The 5,279-nt window shown below is 41.0% G+C and overlaps 1 pseudogene; it reads right to left on the bottom strand.

The window, feature by feature from the left end:
• Positions 1–1,236: 1,236 nt before the first annotated feature.
• Positions 1,237–1,547, bottom strand: LOC103070420 (ATP synthase subunit g, mitochondrial pseudogene; annotated as a pseudogene).
• Between the last annotated feature and the right edge of the window lie 3,732 nt (positions 1,548–5,279).

Here is a 5,279-nt window from a genome sequence, read left to right as displayed (position 1 = left end):
GAATGTATTAGTTCAAGGCGGGGTAGCCTGGTGAGTGGAGGTGATGTGTGTGTGTGTGTATGTGTATGTGTGTCTGTGTGTATTAAGATGGGGAGCACTTCAAAACATTTATACATTGGCAGGAAGAAGTCACAGAAGAAAGAATGAAGATGTAATGAAATGTGGTCAAGTTGAGGGGATTATTGGTGGAGTAAGCCCCCAGAGAATGGATGAGAATGAGGGACACGGAGGGAGCTGTCACTCTGAGATAGAGGAAGACGACTTTTTTTTTTTAATACCAATCACATCTATTTATTTCAGGGCATAATATGCTATTTAGACCCATGGATGATACTGTTTTAATCCTTTTTATATATTTTATTTTGCAAAGATAGGTTCTAAAAATCATAAGACTGAATAGATTAATGATATAATATGTAGCAAACTTAGATTTAAAATGTAGATCATGATTCTCATTCACTCTGTCCTACTGCTAAAAATGTTACAAATATACACATTTATAAGACCAGCCTGCTATTCTCACTTGAGGAGACCATATTCAAGTTGATAAGAAGTACCCTAACATTTATAGACATAGCTGTTATCAAAAGAATCTTTCTGTGATGTTTACAAGGAGAAACAGTCCAAATTTTATTCTTTATGACTACTGAGATGACTTAACTACATCATATACTACAGCATAATATATTTCAAACCAGGAGTTCCCTGGTGGTCCAGTGGTTAAGACTCCATGCTCCCAGTGCAGGAGGCCTGGGTTCGATCCCTAGTCAGGGAACTAGATCCTGCCTGCAGCAGTTAAGAGCCCACATGCCGCAACTAAAAGAGCCCACATGCTGCAACTAAAGAACTCACATGTCGCAACTAAAGATCCTGCGTGCTGCAATGAAGACCCAGCACAGCCAAATAAATATATAAATAAATATTTTAAAATATATGTATGTTTCAAACCATCAAATTAAAATGTTATCCCCATATATACATGTACCACCATGTTACGTTTACACATATCCTTTCCAATTTCAGGCTAAGCAAAGACATACATTTAGAGCTGTATTAATGTATCAAAGCAAAAGACAACCCAACTTAGTACCAAGAAATATTGTGACTGTCTATGTAGCATTTGATAGAGAAAACACTGACTTTGACATCATTTAAATCAGACAGCAGTCTGGTCACACATGGTCCAAGGACACTCAAATAATAAACCAAATATAATCACATGTTAAAGTTTGGTCTTCAAACACTATGGCCAACGATGCCACACTTGCCTATGATCTTACCAACATAAAATCACATCCATACCTCAGTGGCCACCAAACCATTCAGCAGAGCTTCCTTAACTGTGAGCTGTTTGAAGCTACTAGTTTGAGCACTAATGACTATTTCTTAAAACCTCTGAATAGGAGTAGGGATCTCAGCAGGGTTGGAGGAACCAGCTCAACACTGACCTAGTGCCAAAATGTGGCCAGTCAAGGCTTCATGTAAGTCACAGCAGCACTGACCAGGGCTTGAGCCTTCTCTGTGAGGTTATGAACAAATAGGGCCATGGTTCTATGACAGAAAAATCTCACCCAGAACTGGAGGGCCACCACTTTCTCTGTGAAAGTAGTGAAGGAAGGGAGGATGGGGGGAAAAGACAAAGAAGTGGTGTTAATGTGGAAGCATGTCCACATTTTGAATAAAGAAATAAACAAGATCACCTGCAGGAAATAAGGAGACCAGAATAAAAGGGGATTTTACATATATAGAATAGTCTTATAAAAGTTATAATTAGGAAAGATGCAGGGGACTTCCCTGGTGGCACAGTGGTTAAGAATTTGCCTGTCAGTGCAGGGGACACGGGTTCGAGCCCTGGTCCGGGAAGATCGTGGAGCGACTAAGCTCGTGCGCCACAACTACTGAGCCTGCGCTCTAGAGCCCGCAAGCCGCAATTACTGAGCCCGTGTGCCACAACTACTGAAGCTCGCGCACCTAGAGCCTGTGCTCTGCAACGAGAAGCCACAGCAATGAGAAGCCCACGACACAACTAAGAGTAGCCCCTGCTCGCTGCAACTAGAGAAAGCTCGTGTGCTGCAACTAGAGAAAGCTCGCGTGCAGCAACAAAGACCCAATGCAGCCAAAAATAAATAATTATTAATAAAAAAAAAGAAGAGATGCGGGAGTTCTTTTCTTAATTTAGCAAAGCAGGTGGTTTGCAGCATCATGACACAATGGAAAGAACATTAGCTTTGGGGCCGCAAAGACCTGAGTTTGTGTCCTGGCTTTATTCCTTTTTAACAAGTTACCAAACTATTCTTTCTCAATTTCTTCACAGTAAAATGGGGACAACAGTACCTATTTTGTCAGGTAGTTATGCAGATTCAGTGATAGGACATGTCAGTTAATTTCAGTTCCAACAAACATTTATTACTCTCCTATTGTGCACCTAGTACTCCACTAGGTGTGTATCTTGGAGGAGTTTGAAGTCTAGAGGGGAATTCATTTCTCCTTCATTCTCTTTTGGGACCAAAAAAAATCAACTTTTGCAGAATTGTGAGGACTTGCTAGTTACTTCCCTGTGTGCTTTTAAATACTAGATTAGATGCCACCTGCAGGTGTTTTTCCAGTGTTCCTGGATTTAGCCACTAATGCTGGATGAGCCACTTCTCCAAGGCACTGTCACTGCTTTTCTGACCTCTTGCCCTCTGAACAGTGGGCTTGGCAAAGGGAACCCTTTGTAGCTGCCAATCATGAGGCATGAGTGGCTTTGGACTACTGATCCCTTCAATGGTGATTCAGCCTGTCTCATTCTTATCTCTGTAATAAGCGTGATGTGTATTTTTTTCCTGTCTCCTTTTTGTTATTGTTGTTAGCAGCTAAATCTATGGTTGTTTAGCTTCCAAATAGCATCCCGGTGGGAAATGGTTCCAGACCGAGGACCTGAGAACAACTGACCACAATCGTGAACAGTAATGAAATCCATCCATTTGTAATCTCTGTTACTTTTAGGGAGCATAAGTAAAGACATGCATCCTTGATTAGGTAGATTGGAATTAATTGTAATGATTGGACTTGGAGTGTGAGTCCAGAGAAATATTAAATTCTAACAGAAGTGCTTTGGCAAAAGGATTATAAATTAAAGGTTTAATATGCGTACTCTAGTTGCTTAAGTGATTGTAACATCGTTTAAGCATTTAATGATAGTAAAATTGTTCCAGTGTCCTCTGTGATTTGTGATGAGGATCAGAACATCTAGATCAGAACTGAAGCTGATCATCAAGGAAAGGACAACACATTCTGACCAATACCTGGATTGTGCAATAGACATCTTTCCCTTCTTTAGCTCTTTTCCAATACAGCAGAGCATTTATAACCTTATGTTGGATCAGTAAGGATCAGGTTGGCTCCATTTCTAGGACCATGTAAATACCAACCTTTCAAAGTTGGCAATAGGAAGTTCATAGATGTATCTTTTTCATATACGTGGCCTCTCAGATCTCTCAGGCAGGCCAATTTGTTTTCCACAGGACTGATTCATTTTCCTAGTTGTCAGCCTTGTATGAGAATTATTGCTGGGTCATGGGCATCAATAGAGTGTTCCAGCTGACCTTTATTAGGCCTTTGAGGAAAGATGGAAAACAACAACAACAAAAAACGATTGGCAAGTGCCAAGGTACTATCAGTGATTAACAACAATTTTCTCTGGACATTTTGTGATTCTGTTAAAATAGAAACAGACCAGAAATTACCATGTTTTGAGTGAGATAATGCACCAAAGACACTCACTCAACACAGAGCCAGGACTCAATAAGTGCAAGCTCTTATTACCATTATTTGGAATGAATGTCACCTATTTCCCCCCTCTTTTTCCCACTCTCACAAACATCTTTTACTCTGAACCTCAGTGGTATGAAGGTAAACAACATTCATTCTCTTTTCTGAGAACAGGCTGTCCTGTTGTTGAAGGTGATAGAACAGTCAGTAGCCCTGGAAGCCCTATTCCAGATTCCAGGTAATTTTACTGGGTCAGGCCAGCCTTGCAAACTGGCAGCTATCTGGAAGATTGGAGTTATGTTCTGCATTGGCCTGCACTGGGAAATTGCCACACACAGCCAACAATCTTCTCTGGCATTAAGAAGTCAAGAATAACACTTAACAACATTCCTTTAAACAATGAACTCATAAGCCAGAACCTAAATGCTGCACTAACAAGGGAGCCAGCTTTTGGATAGTCAAAGGCATTTTGTCAACAAAGCATCATTATTCCGGCCAAGCTAGGGTTGCTACATATATGGTTCTGTTCAGCTCAGCTCACCTTGTAGATAGAGAATTTGGAACTTTTGCAGTTACTAAATCAACTCTTATTTCAATGCAGATAACTCCTTGTTCTAGATAAGGTCCTTTATATTCTTGTGCTGCAGACTTGGCATTTCTAACTGCCTGATGGACATTTCCACTTGGATTTCCAGCTGTTGACACCTGTTCTCAACATTTATTTCTATCTATGCTCTCACTGATATTGAGAGACTAGATATGTAGTGGTTAAGAGTGAGGGCTTGGGAGGCTGACTGCCTGGGTTCAATTCCCTGCTGTGCTGCTTACTAGGTGTGTGGCCTTGGCCAAATTATTTGACTTTTTTGATGCTTTAATTACCTCATCTGTATAATTGGGCTAATAATAACACATTCCTCATCAAGTTGTTGGAAGCATTGGGTTAAAGTGCTTAGACCAGTGCCTGGCGCATAGTCAGTGTTTGTATCAGTTTGGGTGTGTTACGTTGCAAATAACAGAACAGCAGTTAATGGTATGGTGGGCAAAAAAACATATTTAATTATCTTTCATAACTAGAATTCTAGAGGTGGGTAGTTCCAGGTTTGGTGCAGCAGTTCAGTGGTCCACCAAAGACCCCATTTCTTCCTACCTTCCCCTCTGACATCTTTAGCATGCTGGCTTTTCATTTCCATGGTTATCACATTGTGGTCACCAGGTGTCGCATCTGCATTCAAGGAAAGAAGAAGGGAGAAGGGCAGGGTCAGCATCCACTGTCCCTTTAATCAGGAGAACAACAGATTTCCCAGGAGCCTCACAAAGGACTTCTCCATACATCTGATTGCCAAGAATAAGTCAGAGGTCCACCCTTGTCTGTGAAAGAGGCCTGGAAAGAGACCACCTAGTTTCTAGCCTCTGTAATGAGAGATGAGCGCAAAAGAAGAGGGTTGGGCATGATTGTTGAGGTAGCCTGGCCATAGTGACCACCGCAGTGATTATTACATGTTAGCTGTTATTATTATTATTCAAGT

This window comes from Lipotes vexillifer, unplaced genomic scaffold (genome assembly GCF_000442215.2).
Source record: "Lipotes vexillifer unplaced genomic scaffold, Lipotes_vexillifer_v1.1 scaffold917, whole genome shotgun sequence".
NCBI lineage: Eukaryota > Metazoa > Chordata > Mammalia > Artiodactyla > Lipotidae > Lipotes > Lipotes vexillifer.
The sequence above is the reverse complement of the archived record's forward strand: the minus strand, read 5'-3'. Positions and strand labels throughout refer to the sequence as shown.